Here is a 21,097-nt window from a genome sequence, read left to right on the forward strand (position 1 = left end):
CCCCCCTGTGGGTTAAAGCATGTGGTACATCACAGGCTTCCATGTGTCCTGCGGCAGTCCATGCACACAGCCAGGAAACCACATATGTGACATATCCGGACATTGTTTCACTGTGGTACAGCTGCAGTCATGTGTCATACCTGTGTCAGGCCCGTGGTATGTGTGGAGCATGCCTGTCCGTGTATGCATACCCGATGCGGGTGGACTACATCACACCTGTGGGATCATTGATAGTACATGTGTACTCTGCGATGGACGTACACCACCACATAGTCTTCTGGACATATGTCGCATGCAGTTGCTGGACCGTGAGGCATACTGCTGCAGCGATGACATGGTGCTGGCATAACAGCTACAGTGTTCACTACGGTGTGTACATATTTCAGCCTGCACCCGTGGCGCCTGTGCTGTCATCTGTGGTATTACGCGTGTGACTGCATGTGTGTCCACCCTGTGCGTGTGTACGGGTTTACCTGGCCGTGACTTGCGGTGTGTGCACTCCGTTCTGCATGCGCGGACGGCGTAGCACATACTACGTGTGTGAGCATGGCGGGTTGCTGTTGTGGGTGGACACACACGACGGTCCACATTCTGCCTCCCATGTATACCAGCCCATGTGTATGCATGTCTGCACTGTGCCGATTCTAAGTGTCTGAGCATGCCCAGTAAGCAGCTGTGTAGATGGACACATTACAGTGCCACCGCCCGTCTGCGTTGATACCCCGTGTGCATGCCTGTTTCCTTCGCACTGCTACGTCTGTGGCATGGCCGGGTTGCTGTTGTGTGGGTGGACACACACGATGGTCCACATTCTGCCTCCCATGCCATCGCCCCATGTGTATGCAAGTCTGCACTGTGCCGATTCTAAGTGTCTGAGCATGCCCAGTAAGCAGCTGTGTAGATGGAGACACAGTACAGTGCACAGCGCCCGTCTGCAGTGATACCCGTGCGTGCCTGTTTCCCCGCACCGCCACGCCTGTGGCATGGCCGGTTGCTGTTGTGTGGGTGGACACACACGACGGTCCACATTCTGCCTCCCATGCCATTGCCCCATGTGTATGCAAGTCTGCACTGTGCCGATTCTAAGTGTCTGAGCATGCCCAGTAAGCAGCTGTGTAGATGGACACACAGTACAGTGCACACCGCGGCCGTCTGCGTTGATACCCCGTGAGCATGTCTGTCTCACCTTCGCAACCGCTAGGTGTCACAGGCATGGCCAGTACACCATTCAGGGGTACACACTACAGTCAGCACCGATGTCTGCTACTAGGCGTGTAGCCATGGCCAATGACATCCTGCATAGCCATGGTGACCATCCAGGTGACACATATGTGGCTGTTATGCCACAATGGCTGCCTACATCCTGCACGCCGGATGCCCTCTCATAGGGTAGATTGTATGTGGTGCATCCCGTATTCATGTCGTGATGTACTGCTCCGTAGTTGGTTGGTATTCCTGACTGCAGCACTACCGTGTTACTTTACGGCCACCTTGGGATGGTAACAGGCTGTGTGACTGCGCACTCTGTCTTCATTCCCATCGGCCGCCTTGCCTCTGCAGATGATACCACCCACCTAGGGGTATGCCTCCTGACAGTGCTGTGCTCAGTAATCTCGGTAGCGCATTCTGTAAATGCATCATGCTGTAGTGAGTTCATGTAGGTAGGCGTAGGTTCGACTCGCGGCCCTTCCCTGTGTGTGTGTGTTTCTAGCTGCTTCTGCAGTTGAACAAGCTTTTAGACGCTTCGGAACACATACCTTGGCTATTGTCGGCTATTCCCTTACGGGTGATGTCACCGCCTAGAAGTATGCCTCTGACAGCGCTGTGCTCAGTAACCTCGGTAGCGCATTCTGTAAATGTATCATGCTGTAGTGAATTCATGTAGGTAGGTGTAGGTTCGACTCCCGGCCCTTCCCTGTGTGTGTGTGTTTCCAGCTGCCTCTGCAGATAAACATGCTTTTAGACGCTTCGCAACACATACCTTGGCTATTGTCAGCTATTCCCTTACGGGTGATGTCACTCGCCTAGAAGTATGCCTCTGACAGCGCTGTGCTCAGTAATCTCGGTAGCGCGTTCTGTAAATGCATCATGCTGTAGTGAATTCATGTAGGTAGGCGTAGGTTCGACTCCCGGCCCTTCCCTGTGTGTGTATCTGTGTGTGTTTCCAGCTGCCTCTGCAGATAAACATGCTTTTAGATGCTTCGCAACACATACCTTGGCTATTGTCAGCTATTCCCTTACGGGTGATGTCACCCGCCTAGAAGTATGCCTCTGACAGCGCTGTGCTCAGTAATCTCGGTAGTGTGTTCTGTAAATGCATCATGCTGTAGTGAATTCATGTAGGTAGGCGTAGGTTCGACTCCCGGCCCTTCCCTGTGTGTGTGTCTGTGTGTGTGTGTGTTTCCAGCTGCCTCTGCAGATAAACATGCTTTTAGACGCTTCGCAACACATACCTTGGCTATTGTCAGCTATTCCCTTACGGGTGATGTCACCCGCCTAGAAGTATGCCTCTGACAGCACTGTGCTCAGTAATCTCGGTAGCGTTCTGTAAATGCATCATGCTGTAGTGAATTCATGTAGGTAGGCGTAGGTTCGACTCCCGGCCCTTCCTCTGTGTGTGTGTGTGTTTCCAGCTGCCTCTGCAGATGAACATGCTTTTAGACGCTTCGCAACACATACCTTGGCTATTGTCAGCTATTCCCTTACAGGTGATGTCACCCGCCTAGAAGTATGCCTCTGACAGCACTGTGCTCAGTAATCTCGGTAGCGCGTTCTGTAAATGCATCATGCTGTAGTGAATTCATGTAGGTAGGCGTAGGTTCGACTCCCGGCCCTTCTCTGTGTGTATGTGGGGTGTGTGTGTTCACAGCTTCCCTAGTAGAGTGTAGTTATTTTATATGCTTGGCAACACATACCTTGGCTATCGGCGACTATTCCTTTACGGATGTTGTCACCCACCTGGACATGTGCCTCTGACGGTGCTGTGTTCGGTGGTCCACGTAGCGCGTTCCATACCTGTGTCATACTGTTGTGCGGTTGGGTATGTGGGGGTGTGGTCAATCACCATGCCTGCCACATGTGTGTGTGTGTCTATGCTCCCAGCTGCATGGGTTCATAGGGTATGGCTTTAGAGTTTCCGCAGAACACTCATATCCTGCCGCCATCCCTGTGTTTGTGGATGGTGAGACGCAGCTCGTGGACTGCCTGTGTGCCTGCTGTGGTTGGCGACCTCCGTAGCGTGTTCTCCACGTGCACCCTGCTATGGTGGGGTGGGGTGGTGCTGTGTACGTTACACTCACGGGCTTGCCACATGTGTCCGTCTGTATCTCTGTCGTTGTATAGCTACATACCTATGTTGTGCCCATAGCGCTGCTCTTGCATGGACAGCTGTCTGTCCCATGTATCGCATATTTGCACGGCTGACACATAGAACTGTGGTACGATGCATATCCACTCATTGTCCATGCAACGTCCGTATTCCAGAACACCCAAGAGACATCCGCTGGATATCGTGGCAGACAGCTATCCTTGCTGTACTGACACTGTACCCGTACACGCCATAAACCTTGTGTGTAATTGCCTATTTATGGTGTGTGTATGTCTAACTGTGCTGTATGCATGGTCGTGTGTGTGTCCCGCTATAGCCATCTGTGCAGGTGTCGCCACTATGGGTAATCCTTGTGGACCGCTGTTTCATGTGCACTTCTGCACATACCTACAGACCGTACTACCCTCACGCAGCGGCCTTAGATCGACCGCTGCCCTAGGCTATAGGGCTCCATGGCGCCCACCAGCACAACACATGGTGCCCCCATCCTGGTATACCTACATGACATACCTACTGGACAGGTGGCCCTACTAGTGCGGCGCCCTAGGCAGCCGCAGGATTGGTGTATGCCTACGGCTGGCTATGAGCACATCACAAGGCATACGTCTACATTCAGTGTTTTATGAAGGCTAGGTTATAATACCAGAGGGGGGACCTCATCAACTACGCTTTGGAATGCGGATTTAGATGGGTTATTGGGTGGAGGGTTGACCACACACCAGGGCTGACTGATTAAACACTGATGAATCTGCTTTTGAGAAGCAGGTGGCTTAAACCCCCGTAACAGGAATGTAGTTTAGGTACAGATATACAGTTAACACACATTAGTCCACTCTTTCAGTTGTGTACCACTGTATTACATTGATATGATATGCATATCTTCTATATATATTGTTAGATCTTTGATTGATGAGTATTAGGCATAGTACAATATCATATAATACATGTGTTAATAGGATGTTTTTGTAGATGTTAATATATGTGTGTGTAGTTAACATTGCGTCTGTGCTTTATATGCTGTGGTTTCATGTTCATTGTTTGCTGAGGAAGTAACCAATGAAAGTGTAAGGGGGGATACTTAAAGCCTGGATGCTTTTATGTTATGTGTACGTCTGACGGAGCCTACGGGTGAAAGCACTTACATGTCTATGAAGGAACCTTTGTATACCATTTGTGACCTGTCCTGGACAATGTCTACGTTGACTGTTTCATCTACCTATGTGTGTTTTGGATTGTGTGCCATAAGGTGCCAGCGGTTCTTTGATGTTGATTCGGTGTATTCCATGGTCAATTGACATTAATCCTATTAATTCACTGAAGGATGTTCTTCATAAGTGGGAACGCCATAGTTTGACCATCCTATGACCTTCCTAGCTGATGTTGTTATTGTGCCATTGGTATGTGTTCCACAGGTCGCCCATTTGTTCCGCGGTATGGAAGCGAGTGATCCCCATTTTGGTGCTGGCAGATTGAGTGCTCTGTACGCCGGTATTCGCACGGCAGTCTGACTTTGTATGGGGAGTGTCTACTGTAGTCCCTATCTGTATTTCCTGTGTTATGCCTTACTGCAGCTGTGTACTTCCACCAGGTTTGCAGTTATGGGTGCCATCTTGGTCGTACGTTTGTCCATCCATGGGAATTGCCTACTGGACACTGGTATAGGGCTGTACTAATTTCACAGCTGCGTTTAGCATTCTCCGGTGGATGATTTGCATTATTGGTGGGGAGTAAGGCATGTGCTATACCCACATCCCTCCCACGGGGCAGGACAACGGATTATCTGCCAAACAACACCGAGCCCCATTTCTGCATACCCAGGATCCCATGGCTGCAACCCTCGACGGTACCCATTACACATCCGTCATGTGTGCGGGAATGGGATGTGGAAGACCTTCTATGGACTCTACAATCTGGGGATTTCTGTTCATATGTCCTGCATTTCATGGACACTTGTCATCAACCTTGAACACGATGGTGGTGCATATGTCTGGCTGTGCCGTAGTCACGGCTGTCAGTTCTTCTGGGTCTCTCGATCGCAGCTGGTTGACATTGCGTACGGATGAATTTTTGGGTCCTACAATGGACACCAATGTGCATATGTAAAGTGTAGAACTTGTTGGACTGTGTCCATCTGGCCAGTGGGTTTGACTGCTGCTGTATGTTCCCCAATCGCGGATGTCTGTTTGACTACCCATATTATGTAGTGCTACGTTAACCAGGTTTTTCTAAACTGAACACAAATGGTGTAAATCCAATGATGCAGGCTAACAAATGCTTTAAGTAATCCTCAGATGTCCCATTAGGAAATTACCGCCACAGTATTGTCAAAATAACACAACCAAAACATGTAGATCCTATTAATTCATTGAAGGATGTTCTTTATAAGTGTGAACGCCATAGTTTACAGATCCTATGACCTTCCTAGTTGACGTTGTTGGTGTGCCATTAGTATGTGTTCCACAGGTCGCCCATTTGTTCCGCAGTATGGTAGCGAGTGATCCCCATTTTCTTGCTGGCAGATTGAGTGCTGTGTATGCCGGTATTCGCACAGTGGTCTGACTTTGTATGGGGAGTGTGTAATGTAGTCCCTATCTGTATTTCCTGTGTTATGCCTTACTGCAGCTGTGTACTTCCACCAGGTTTGCAGTTATGGGTGCCATCTTGGTCGTACGTTTGTCCATCCATGGGAATTGCCTACTGGACACTGGTATAGGGCTGTACTAATTTCACAGCTGCGTTTAGCATTCTCCGGTGGATGATTTGCATTATTGGTGGGGAGTAAGGCATGTGCTATACCCACATCCCTCCCACGGGGCGGGACAACGGATTATCTGCCAAACAACACCGAGCCCCATTTCTGCATACCCACGATCCCATGGCTGCAGCCCTCGATGGTACCCATTACACATCCTTCATGTGTGCGGGACTGGGATGTGGACGCACTTCTATGGACTCGACCATCTGGGGATTTCTGCTCATATGTCCTGCATTTCATGGACACTTGTCATCAACCTTAAACACGCTGGTGGTGCATATGTCTAGCTGTGCCATAGTCACGGCTGTTACACTTTCAGCGTCGCTCGCTCCATCTCGTATCTATTGCATAGGGTTAAATTTTTGGAGTCCTACAATGGACACCAATGTGCATATGTAAAGTGTAGAACTTGTTGGACTGTGTCCATCTGGCCAGTTGGTTTGACTGCTGCTGTATGTTCCCCAATCACGGATGTCTGTTTGACTACCCATATTATGTAGTGCTACGTAAACCGGGATTGTCTAAACTGAACCCAAATGGTGTAAATCCAATGATGCAGGCTAACAAATGCTTTAACTAATCCTCAGATGTCCCATTAGGATATTTCCGCCTCTGTATTGTCACAATCACACAACCAAAACATGTAGATCCTATTAATTCATTGCAGGATGTTCTTTATAAGTGGGAACGCCAACGTTTAAACATCCTATGACCTTCCTAGTAGACGTTGTTGGTGTGCCATTAGTATGTGTTCCGCAGGTCGCCCATTTGTTCCGCAGTATGGAAGCGGGTGATCCCCATTTTCTTGCTGCCAGATTGGGTGCTGTGTACGCCGGTATTCGCACGGCGGTCTGACTTTGTATGGGGAGTGTGTACTGTAGTCCCTATGTGTATTTCCTGTGTTATGCCTTACTGCAGCTGTGTAATTCCACCGGTTTGCAGTTATGGGTGCCATCTTGGTCGTGACGCTTGTCCATCCATGGGAATTGCCTACTGGACACTGGTATAGGGCTGTACACATTTCACAGCTGCATTTAGCATTCTCCGGTGGATGATTTGCATTATTAGTGGGGAGTAAGGCATGTCCTATACCCACATCCCTCCCACGGGGCGGGACAACGGATTATCTGCCAATCAACACCGAGCCCCATTTCTGCATACCCACGATCCCATGGCTGCAACCCTCGACGGTACCCATTACACACCCTTCAGGTGTGCGGGAATGGGATGTGGACGCACCTCTATGGACTCGTCAATCTGGGGATTTCTGTTCATATGTCCTGCATTTCATGGACACTTGACATCAACCTTAAACACGCTGATGGTGCATATGTCTAGCTGTGCCGTAGTCACGGCTGTCAGTTCTTCTGGGTCTTTCGATCGCAGCCGGTTGACATTGCGTACGGATAAATTTTTGGGGTCCTACAATGGACACCAATGTGCATATGTAAAGTGTAGAACGTGTTGGACTGTGTCCATGTGGCCAGTGGGTTTGACTGCTGCTGTATGTTCCCCAATCACGGATGTCTGTTTGACTACCCATATTATGTAGTGCTACGTAAACCGGGATTGTCTAAACTGAACCCAAATGGTGTAAATCCAATGATGCAGGCTAAGAGATGCTTTAACTAATCCTCAGATGTCCCATTAGGAAATCTCCGCCTCTGTATTGTCACAATCACACAACCAACACATGTAGATCCTATTAATTCATTGAAGGATGTTCTTTATAAGTGGGAACGCCATAGTTTGAACATCCTATGACCTTCCTAGTAGACGTTGTTGGTGTGCCATTAGTATGTGTTCCGCAGGTCGCCCATTTGTTCCGCAGTATGGAAGCGAGTGATCCCCATTTTCCTGCTGGCAGATTGAGTGCTGTGTACGCCGGTATTCGCACGCCGGTCTGACTTTGTATGGGGGGTGTGTACTGTGGTCCCTATCTGTATTTCCTGTGTTATGCCTTACTGCAGCTGTGGAATTACACCGGGTTTGCAGTTATGGGTGCCATCTTGGTCGTACGTTTGTCCGTCCATAGGAATTGCCTACTGGACACTGGTATAGGGCTGTACACATTTCACAGCTGCATTTAGCATTCTCCGGTGGATGATTTGCATTATTAGTGCGGAGTAACGCATGTGCTATACCCACATCCCTCCCACGGGGCGGGACAACGGATCATCTGCCAATCAACACCGAGCCCCATTTATGCATACCCATGATCCCATGGCTGCAACCCTCGACGGTACCCATTGCACATCCTTCATGTGTGCGGGAATGGGATGTGGAGGCACTTCTATGGACTCGACAATCTGGGGATTTCTGTTCATATGTCCTGCATTTCATGGACACTTGTCATCAACCTTGAACACGCTGGTGGTGCATATATCTAGCTGTGCCGTAGTCACGGCTGTCACCTCTTCTGGGTCTCTCGATCGCAGCCGGTTGACATTGCGTAGGGATAAATATTTGGGGTCCTACAATGGACACCAATGTGCATATGTAAAGTGTAGAACATGTTGGACTGTGTCCATCTGGCCAGTGGTTTTGACTGCTGCTGTATGTTCCCCAATCGCGGATGTCTGTTTGACTACCCATATTATGTAGTGCTACGAAACCCATGTTTTTCTACAATTAACCCAAATGGTGTTAATCTAATGCTGCAGGTTAGCAACTGCTTTAACTAATCCTCAGAAGTCCCATTAGGAAATATCCGCCACTGTATTGTCAATATAACACAGCCGGAACATGTAGAACCTATTAATTCATTGAAGGATGTTCTTTATAAGTGGGAATGCCATAGTTTAAACATCCTATGACCTTCCTAGTTGACGTTGTTGGTGTGCCATTAGTATGTGTTCCACAGGTCTCCCATTTGTTCCGCAGTATGGCAGCGAGTAATCCCCATGTTGTTGCTGGCAGATTGAGTGCTGTGTACGCCAGTATTCGCACGGCGGTCTGACTTTGTATGGGGAGTGTCTACTGTCGTTCCCATCTGTATTTCCTGTGTTATGCCTTACTGCAGCTGTGTAATTCCACCGGGCTTGCAGGTATGGGTGCCATCTTGGTCGTAGGCTTGTCCATCCATGGGAATTGCCTACTGGACACTGGTATGGGCTGTACACATTTCACACCTGCATTTAGCATTATCCGGTGGATGCTTTGCATTATTAGTGGGGAGTAGGTCATGTGCTACACCCACATCCCTCCCACGGGGCGGGACAACGGATTATCTGCCAAACAACACCGAGCCCCATTTCTGCATACCCAGGATCCCATGGCTGCAACCCTCGACGGTACCCATTACACATCCTTCATGTGTGCGGGACTGGGATGTGGACGCACTTCTATGGTCTCGACAATCTGGGAATGTCTGTTCATATGTCCTGCATTTCATGGACACTTGTCATCAACCTTAAACACGCTGGTGGTGCATATGTCTAGCTGTGCCATAGTCACGGCTATTCACTCCTTTTAGGTCTCTCGATCGCAGCTGGTAGATGTGGCATACGGATCAATTTTTGGGGTCCTACAATGGACACCGATGTGCATATGTAAAGTGTAGAACTTGTTGGACTGTGTCCATCTGGCCAGTGGGTTTAACTGCTGCTGTATGTTACCCAATCGCGGATGACTGTTTGACTACACATATTATGTAGTGCTACGACAACCAGTTTATTCTGAACTGAACCCAAATGGTGTAAATCCGATGATGCAGGTTAGCAACTGGTTTAAATGAACCTCAGAAGTCCCAATGTGAGATATCCGCCACTGTATTGTCAAAACTAACACCACCAAAACATGTAGACCCTACTAATTCATTGAAGGATGTTCTTTATAAGCGGGAACGCCATAGTTTAACCATCCTATGACCTTCCTAGTTGACGTTGTTGGTGTGCCATTAATATGTGTTCCACAGGTCGCCCATATGTTCCGCGGTATGGAAGCGAGTGATCCCCATATTCTTGCTAGCAGATTGGTTGCTGTGTACGCCGGGATTCGCACGGTGGTCTGGATGTCTATGGGGAGTGTCTACTGTAGTTCCCATCTGTATTTCCTGTGTTATGCCTTACTGCAGCTGTGTAATTCCACCGGGCTTGCAGGTATGGGTGCCATCTTGGTCGTATGCTTGTCCATCCATGGGGATTGCCTACTGGACACTGGTATGGGCTGTACACATTTCACACCTGCATTTAGCATTATCCGGTGGATGCTTTGCATTATTAGTGGGGAGTAGGTCATGTGCCTCACCCACATCCCTCCCACGGGGCGGGACAACGGATTATCTGCCAAACAACACCGAGCCCCATTTCTGCATACCCAGGTTCCCATGGCTGCAACCCTCGACAGTACCCATTACACATCCTTCATGTGTGCGGGACTGGGTTGTGGACGCACATCTATGGACACATCGATCTGGGGATTTCTGTTCATATGTCCTGCATTTCATGGACACTTGTCATCAACCTTAAACACGCTGGTGGTGCATATGTCTCGCTGTGCCGTACTCACGGCTGTCGCGTCATCTGGTGGACGGTAATGGCTGGATGGAATTCTGTTAGGATAAATTTTTGGGTCCTACAATGGACACCAATGTGCATATGTAAAGTTAGATGTTGCTGGACTGTGTCCAACTGGCCAGTGGTTTTGACTGCTGCTGTATGTTCCCCAATCGCGGATGTCTGTTTGACTACCCATATTACGTGGTGCTACGTAAACCAGGTTTTTTAGGACTGAGAACAAATGGTGTACATCCAAAGATGCAGGTTAGCAACTGCTTTAAATAAACCTCAGACGTCCCAATAGGAAATATCCGTCACTGTATTGTCAACATAACACCACCAGAACATGTAGATCCCCTATGTATTCATTGAAGCATGTTTTCTTTATAAGTGGGAACGCCATAGTTTACATATCCTAGCTGACGTTGTTTTTGTGCCATTGGTATGTGTTCCACAGGTCGCCCATTTCTTCCGCGGTATGGAAGCGAGTGATCCCCATTTTGGTGCTGGCAGATTGAGTGCTGTGTACGCCGGTATTTGCACGGCCGTCCGACTTTGTATGGGGAATGTCTACTGTAGTCCCTATGTGTATTTCCTGTGTTATGCCTTACTGCAGCTGTGTAATTCCACCGGGTTTGCAGTTATGGGTGCCATCTTGGTCGTACGCTTGTCCATCCATGAGAATTGCCTACTGGACACTGGTATAGGGCTGTACACATTTCACACCTGCATTTAGCATTATCCGGTGGATGCTTTGCATTATTGGTGGAGAGTAAGGCAGGTGCTACACCCACATCCCTCCCACGGGGCTGGACAATGGATTATCTGCCAAACAACACCGAGCCCTGTTTCTGCATACCCAGGATCCCATGGCTGCAACACTCGACGGTACCCATTACACATCCTTCATGTGTGCGGGACTGGGATGTGGACGCACTTCTATGGACTCGGAACTCTGGGGATTTCTGTCCATGTGTCCTGCATTTCATGGACACTTGTCATCAACCTTAATAACGCTGGTGGTGCATATGTCTAGCTGTGCTGTAGTCACGGCTGTCGCTTCTTCTGGTTGAACGATAACAGCTGTATGATGTTCCATAAGTATCAATTTTTGGGTCCTACAATGGACACCAATGTGCATATGTAAAGTGTAGAACTTGTTGGACTGTGTCCATCTGGCGGATGGTTTTGACTGAACTTCCTAGTTGACGTTGTTGGTGTGCCATTAGTATGTGTTCCACAGGTCGCCCATTTGTTCCGCAGCATGGCAGCGAGTAATCCCCATTTTGGTGCTGGCAGATTGAGTGCTGCGTACGCCGGTATTCGCATGGCGGTCTGACTTTGTATGGGGAGTGTCCACTGTAGTTCCCAACTGTATTTCCTGTGTTATGCCTTACTGCAGCTGTGTAATTCCACCGGGTTTGCAGTTATGGGTGCCATCTTGGCCGTACGTTTGTCCGTCCATGGGAATTGCCTACTGGACACTGGTATAGGGCTGTACACATTTCACAGCTGCATTTAGCATTCTCCGGTGGATGTTTTGCATTATTAGTGGGGGGTAAGGCATGTGCTATACCCACATCCCTCCCACAGGGCGGGACAACGGCTTATCTGCCAAACAACACCGAGCCCCATTTCTGCATACCCAGGATCCCATGGCTGCAACACTCGACAGTACCCATTACACATCCTTCATGTGTGCGGGACTGGGATGTGGACGCACGTGTATGGACTCGACAATCTGTGGATTTCTGTTCATATGTCCTGCATTTCATGGACACTTGTCATCAACCTTAAACACGCTGGTGATGCATATGTCTAGCTGTGCCGTAGTCACGGCTGTCGCTTCTTCTCGGTGGAATGGCAGCAGCTGGATGATATAGCGTACGGATCAATATTTGGGGTCCTACAATGGACACCAATGTGCATATGTAAAGTGTAGAACTTGTTGTACTGTGTCCATCTGGACAGTGGTTTCGACTGCAGCTGTATGTTCCCCAATCGCGGTTGTCTGTTTGACTACCCATATTATGTAGTGCTACGGAAACCAGGTGTTTCATAACTGAATACAAATGGTGTACATCCACGGATGCAGGTTAGCGACTGCTTTCAATAAACCTCAGAAGGCCCAATAGGAAATATCCGCCACTATATTGTCATAATAACACCAGCAAAACATGTAGATCCTATTTATTCATTGACAGATGTTCTTTATCAGTGTGAACGCCATTGTTTAACCATCCTATGACCTTCCTAGTTGACATTGTTGGTGTGCCATTAATATGTGTTCCACAGGTTGCCCATTTGTTCCGCAGTATGGAAGCGAGTGATCCCCATTCTCCTGCTGGCAGATTGAGTGCTGTGTACGACGGTAGTCGCACGGCGGTCTGGATTTCTATGGGGTGTGTCTACTGTAGTCCCTATCTGTATTTCCTGTGTTATGCCTTACTGCAGCTGTGTAATTCCACCAGGTTTGCAGTTATGGGTGCCATCTTGGTCGTACGCTTGTCCATCCATGGGAATTGCCTACTGGACACTGGTATAGGGCTGTACACATTTCACACCTGCATTTAGCAATATCCGGTGGATGCTTTGCATTATTAGTGGGGAGTGAGGCATGTGCTACACCCACATCCCTCCCACAGGGCGGGACAATGGATTATCTGCCAAACAACACCGAGCCCCATTTCTGCATACCCACGATCCCATGGATGAAACCCTCGACAGTACCCATTACACATCCTTCATGTGTGCGGGACTGGGATGTGGACGAACTTCTATGGACTCGACAGTCTGGGGTTTTCTGTTCATATGTCCTGCATTTCATGGACACTTGTCATCAACATTAAACACGCTGGTGGTGCATATGTCTAGCTGTGCCGTGGTCACGACTGTCGCTTCTCCTGGTTGAATGATGAAGGCTGGATGGTATTCCGTACGGGACAATTTTTGGGTCCTACAATGGACACCAATGTGCATATGTAAAGTGTAGAACTTGTCGGACTGTGTCCATGTGGCCAGTGGTTTTGACTGCTGCTGTATGTTCCCCAATCGCGGATGTCTGCTTGACTACCCATAGTGTGTAGTGCTACGTAAACCAGGTTTTCCAAAACCGAGACCAAATGGTGTACATCCAATGATGCAGGTTAACAACTGCTTTAAATAATCCCCAGAGGTCCCAGTAGGGAAGTATTGCCACTTTATTGTCAGAATGACACCACCATAACAGGTAGATCACGAGCACTTTGGCCCGGTCTTACCGGGCATTTGCAAATGTAATTAGCAGAAACATATCACTAAATGAATAATAATACATATTTTAATAATAAAGTTAATGTTATGTTATTTGGACAATAGCTTCTGCTATTGACATACGATGCTGTGGGTGGTGCCGGTTACCATACACATGGCTTTCTCAAAGGCCGAATTCACAATTCTAAACACTACTGTGGTCTCCTTTAAGGACCCTTAGCCAGTGGTCAACATTACTCAAGCCACTGCATCACTTACATATGCCTTCTACCGGCACCTACAGGACTGCATGGATCAGGCATTCCCTTACCCAACTGTGGGTCTTTGTACCAATGCCAAGCATCCAGTGTGGTGTACCCCAGCCATACACAAGCTGTACAACGAGAGGAGGTGGCTACTACAAGACAGAGCAGACTCCTTGTGAGGTATGACACCCTTGCTCATTATATGTGAAGTACTACAAGCTCTCATGACATAATCCGGGGCAGGTTCCATAGATATATCTCCAAGGACTTGACAGACAATCATACGGCCTTCATTAGCTATGCTGGACACCTGGGAGGTAACTCCCAGATATGCTCTGACTGGGTTCACAATGATGTGAAGTTTACTGAACATACACACATTGCCAACATACTGGCTGACAGGTTCGGTGAAGACATCTCCACCCCCTCCCCCCACATGGAGAGATGTCTGTACGAGGGGAATGTGGCCCCCGAATGTTCTGTAATGCACAGGTGGGACATGCTCTCTCCAAGGTAGTGAACACAGCATCCATGGGACCAGCTGGTGTCCCGACTGTGTACTCCGCGATCTCATTGAGGAATTAGACCCACAGTTAGGACAGCTGTTTAATCTTAGCCTCACCTCGTAGCATGCCCAAGTTGTGGCACGGCGACTGTAGTCCCACTTCACAGGGGCAGTGCCTCCACTGACCCTGGTTATTACCGTCCCATTAGCATGAGAAGCCTTATCTGGAAAGACATGGGGAAGGATCATACTGCAGCCCATAGATGACGACATAGGGGACCTGCATACTTTGCATCCAACCCAGTTTGGCTTGGTCAGGGGCAGATCATGCGTTTAAAACCTGGTTGACGTTTTAGGGACAGTCACCGAGGCCATTGATGAGGGTCATGCAGTCCATACAGCCTACCTCAACCTGGCAAAGGCCTTCAACACAATACCCCCCTTGGGTATCATTGATAAACTCATCGGCTTGGATGTGAACACGTACATCGCAGGATGGGTTGCAAACTGGCTAGGTGACACAACCCACGCGGTCATAGTTGCTGGCAGCATGTCAAACTTACTGCCTGTCACAGGCGGTGTCCCACGGGGCTCTGCCCTGGGTCCACTCTTTTTCTACATCTACATTTCCAAAGTACAAGCACACACAGGGGGGTTAGGGCTGACATTGTTTGTAGATGATTGCGAACCGGGTGCCATAGTGGGACGGACATCTGACACAGATATCCTTCAAAGGGGCCTCACAGATATGGATATCTGCTGTCAGGGACATGGCCTACAGCTAAATGCCGGGTTATGCATAGTCATACCCATCAGGAAGAACAAGGTCACCCCTGTCCGCCATATGGGTGGCAGTCCACTGATCACGGGGGGACTTACCAGGGATCTGGGGACCCAGGTTGTCAGTCACCATTCGTTCGACACACACGTTGCTATCGTGGTTCGGTAGAACTTCTACATTGCCCACCTGATCATGCAGGGATTCACATCTAGATCAGGGTAGGTCATCGTCTCCTTGTACTCATTACTCATTAGACCTATGATTGAGTACATTGCCCCGTTCGGAAGGTATCTGACCCGACACCTACAGCAGCTGGGAAGGCCACATAGGTTCATCGTCAGACAGATGCAGGGTGTCAGGGATTTGTGTTATGCTGCCCCACTGTAAGGACTCCTGCTCCATTCAGTCACATACCACTTGTTCAGTGATGACCTGTGCCTGACATACGAGGCCATGTCGACCCATATTTGATGACTATGCTTCACCTACTGGATCTACATCCCTCAGAACCACAAGGGCAGGTGACGTGAACCTTGACACGGTCATTAATAGAATGTGTTGGAGTGACACATACATCACCCAGACACTCACTATGCTGTGGAACAACATCACAGTACATGTGAGGCAGAGAACCTTGCTAGCCTTGTTCGAGGGGGATCTTGTCCATTGGATGTGGGATTGCAGATATACCCCAGGGATTACATCATTGTCACTGCTTGACAGAGGTACAGCAATATATTAGGCATTTTATCTCCAGACTGGAGGGTTGGCAAAGGAAACATAACTGTGGCCTAGGGTTATGGCTGCCCTTGGGTAGATAGCCTACTCTGTACCTATGGACCTATGAACCTATGTTCATAGTTTGTCCCATTCACACTTATCTATCCCCTATCCTCATTCTTATGTGTATATTTCTGTGGCACGTGATTGAACTATGTATTACCTGCAGGTATGCTGTCTACAGTGCACATACGTCACAGTTGATTACAGTGTATCTGTGTACCTACCTCTGTGATACTGAGGACTACCACACATCCTTCACAGCATTACATGCATATGTCCATTCTATTATTCTTTGGCCTGAGGGGGGGTGTTAAGGCAATGGTTACACGTGTCCCTGTTTGTGCATGCGTCATGGTGGTCTTTGACCAGCCTCCGTTGCTGTCGTGGGATGGACGGTAGTGTTGGTGTGTGTTTGGCATGTGTTTTCACTGCTGGTACATCTGTGGGAGGTGGGGTTGGCACATGTTCCTCTTTGCAGGGGGCCCCTTCCTGGACATTTGTGTCATGCATCAACACTTGGCACTTGCCATATGTCCTGTGCTATTCCCACAGTCGTGTATGCCTTCCTGCATTACTACTGCGTGTTACTGGCTGTTTGTATCTGGTATGCATGGCTATTATGGTGGATAGCTTGGCCTATTCCCATGCTATGACATACCCATCCGTCCAGGCATATACATGTTATTCTGTCCTTTGCGTTGGCCGTGGGTGTTTGGCCATCCGGCAACGCTACTCTCAACATGTGATGTCCCACCTTCCCCTTCTGTGCCTGTGGCACCCTGTTGGGGCGTCCTGCTTGGTGGGCAGATGTTCCGCCATATGTGTTGTGTTTGACATGTCTGCATAGCTAATCATCGGTATGGTGGTTGAACATACCGCCTTGTCCAGATGTGTACAGTTATGGGCACCATGGTGTGTGCACGCCTATGGGGTTTCGACAGGTCCATACCACATGCGGGATGTACACATTCTGCCGACACATTCACATGCAGCCATTTGGATATCTGTACCTGAGGTGGGATGTTAACATGTGGGGTACATATTTGCCCGCGTGGCACTAGGACAATACTTCTTACTACATTTCAGGTATGCCCATTGTGTGTAGGTGTGTAGCTGTGCAAGGCTGCTAGCTGGGTTGGGTGCACGGTCGTACATGGGTGCGGGTTACATGCTATGACGGGGCTGTTGTGTATTACATTTGCATGCATGAGTTCCGCTTCTGGATATTACGCTTAGGCATACGCCGTCCTATGTGTATGCGACGAGCACATTGCTGGGTGTAGTACATGTTGCTATGCACATGTTTGCCTGTGTTTAGGGTATCTTGTTTCCTTCTTGTTGTTATATCGACACGGCTACCCGGCTGTGTACTCTCACTACTGCTGGTGACCATGCCCATGTCGCTACTTCTATGTCGGTGCGGCGCTGACATGCTGCGGTACACCTTCACTGGGTATGCCCACTGACAGTGCATTGTGGGACGGACACGGTATTACGCGTATCCTTTGTTCCTTGGACGGGTACACTTTGGACTTCGTGGGTTAATGTTTGGTTCTCCGTTTTGTGTGAACGGGTACTATGTTGCATAGTCTGCGTACGTTTCATTATCCACGGGCCCTGGCTGGTGCGGTTACTATTGCAGGCGGCCTGTGGAAGTCAGCACTTTAGGTTGCTCATCGCCTGCCGGCTTGGCCACGCCTCCGGACGCATCCTACTTGGGCTCGCTCACGTGCCCTCCGCACGTGTCTGTGGTTGCGGCGCACACTCATTACTATGCATATGGTGCTGCTACGCCGATTATTCACTGCACTGCTGGCACAAGCCTTACACCGGCCTTGCGCCGAGCTTCATGAATCCCGGGGACAGTCTTTTCTGAGGGAGTGAGAAACGTCAGTTTTCTCCCATTGAAAACACTGACACTGTACATAACTTTCAATCTCTTAGCGCAAAAAGTCTGGACAAAGCCAAAAATAACGGGGAGGCAAAGGCCCAATAATAAGGATTGATTTTAAATATTTCTCTTATAAACTTGACAGGTTTTGTGTTAACATGCATTTTTTGAAGGATATGAAGACTGAAACTCAATGTCTGTCATTATTTAATTACTTCAATTCTCCATAATTTACCAACAAAACACACATTTTATGAGGGACAAACAAAAATATGAGGGAAAAATCTGGACATTCTGTGAAAATCAGGACAGTTGAGAGGTACATTCTAGCAATTGTCTCACAGAAAGAGAAACCCCAGTAGAGAGAATCAGAAAATGAGCTCTTCTCTGAGTGAATCAGAAATCTATGGCGAAAACCCTGTATTTGCACCTTCATCCACCTTTTTTCGATTCAGAATGTTGAATCTCTTCAGAAAAAGAAGCGTCTCTCTTTCATTTATGAGAAACTACTTTACAAACAGTATCAACAGCCTGAATCAACCTTTAGCCAGACCCAGTAAACCTACTTCTGTCTAAGGAAATTTGAGAAGGAGTAGACACATGCTTAGTTTTCTGTTTCTTCTTGAAAGGAAAAATGGGACCAACCATGTTACTACTGGGAGCAGCAATTTCCCCAGGGATGAGCAGTGTATTCTGATACAACAGGGAAGTTGAAGAAAAGTTTTACAGCAGAAGAGATTAAAATAATCAGTTTTTGCAAAACAACTGATTAAATTGTTTTATAATAAATTAGCACTAACAATATATTCTTCACTTACAACAGGAATAGCATGGGCTCTAATTTAATGTATTCAGGATCAGCAAATCTTGATTTCAGCAATGTAGTACACAGGCATCCATTGATGTTCAACAAATTCTTCAGTTTCAACAAAATTACAAATAGGCATTCACAAAAGCAGTTCATTTCTTTCAAAAACTGCTTAATATTTTGACGCACCACCCATCACTTTCCATCCAGACTTAACAGTGTGGCTCCTTAAATGTGATTGGACTGTAAGGATTAAAATACTAGGAACTGCTCTTCATGGTCAAATCATATTCTAAAAGCCATGATACTAAACAAACAAGCAAACAAAAAAAGTCTAAACCTCAAAATGCACTCACTTGAGGCACTCCTTAAAATGTAGAACATCGACATCTGTGCAGTGCCAGAGACCTGTTCAAGGCTCCAGAGAGCACCCCTGCATTACCAGGTTATAATTCATACCACACCTTTTGGCCTCCTAACCTGGACCAAAACACTAAAGGTGGAGGCATGTCCATATTCATTAAGGAGATCCACACCTCCAGGCTAGTTGCTCAGCATAATGCATCCGAGATTATCCAAGTGCAACTAACTCTGGGCAAGACCGCAATCCAAATTGCAGCTTGATACAGATCCCCCACCATGCCCCAGGATTTCCACTCCTTATTTCTTGATACACTGGAAAATATTGGGGTTCAACCTAATACTCTAATAATAGGTGATTTCAACTACCCCACCATTAACTGGGAAAACTACTCATGTACAAACTCTTGTGCTCAAAGATTTCTGGAATTCATAAATTCCAATGCCTTGGATCAATTTATCCACACCCCCACCAGGGGCAGCAATATCCTAGACCTGGTCATTACCAACATGGACAACCGGTGTTCCACACCAGAGGTCAATTTCTCATTGGTCAGATCTGACCACAAGCTAATCACCCTAGACATCCACACCCCCAACCCCCATTAGGGAAACAACCTTAAAAAATTTCTCCAAAGCCAACTTCACACTTCTTAAGACAAAAGTGGCAAACTTCACGACACCCATGCTGATGGACAATAGAGGTACGACTGCTGAATCCTACACAAATGTATTTTATAAGCACTTACATGAGTGCATGGATCGTGCAATCTCTAACAGAACCAAGATGCTATCCTCCAAAAAAAGGAAGCCAATCTGGTGGTCCCCTGCCATAAACAAACTCTACAACAGAAGAAAGAAACTGTTGAAAAAAAGAGTAAAATCCCATGATTGGAGGAACTCCCTGGTCAACCTCAGTAAGAAGTTGAGATCCCTCATAAAATCCTCCAAAGCTAGTTACGAAAACAAAATCTCCACTGATTCTAAAGACAACCACAAAGCATTCTATAGCTATGTCAAGAATCTCAATGGCAACACTCAGATCTGCTCTGAGTTACAGCACAATGGCACTAAATATACAGAATCAACTGATATTGTCAATATCCTGGCAGATAGGTTCAGTGCTAACTTTACCCCCCTCTCATCCCCTAAAGGGCCCATCTCTATACCGGAAGAATGCAAAGTTCCTGTAATCACGGCTGCACAGGTAAAAAAAAAACACTCTGCAAAGGCAACCATGGGACCTGACAACATCCCAGGCTGTGTTCTGCATGAACTACAGAATGAACTGGCACCTCACCTAAGTACCATGTTCAGTCATAGCCTCACCTCAGGCTTTGTGCCCACCGAATGGCGCACAGCGATGGTTATCCCACTCCACTCACACAGCCTATCTAGATCTCGCTAAGGCTTTCGACACCATCCCCCACTCTGGAATTATAGATAAACTCACTAAACTAGGTATAAATCCCTATGTCACAAGATGGGTTGCCAACTGGCTCACTGACAGAACCCACACTGTGAAAGTTGCAGACTCCAAATCCAACTTCAGACCAGTGACAAGTGGAGTACCACAGGGTTCAGTCCTGGGTCCTCTCCTGTTTGGTATCTACTTCTCTGAAGTACAGGCTAACACAGAAGGTCTTTGGCTAACAAAGTTTGCAGATGACTGCAAACTAGGAGCCATAATCGAAACTCCTAACGATGTGGACATCCTACAAAAGGGCCTCACTGAGACAGATGCCTGGTGTCAAAGCCATGGCCTCAAGCTCAATGCCAAAAAGTGCATTCTCATCCCTTTTGGTAACAACTCTGTACCCATGAACTAGGTTTATATTAAATTCTCGAAAGTGATAATCTTGAATCTGACATTGTCGACACGATAATAGT

The sequence above is a fragment of the Protopterus annectens genome, chromosome 2.part1 (assembly GCF_019279795.1).
Source record: "Protopterus annectens isolate FY-2018-M chromosome 2.part1, PAN1.0, whole genome shotgun sequence".
Taxonomy (NCBI): Eukaryota; Metazoa; Chordata; order Ceratodontiformes; family Protopteridae; genus Protopterus; species Protopterus annectens.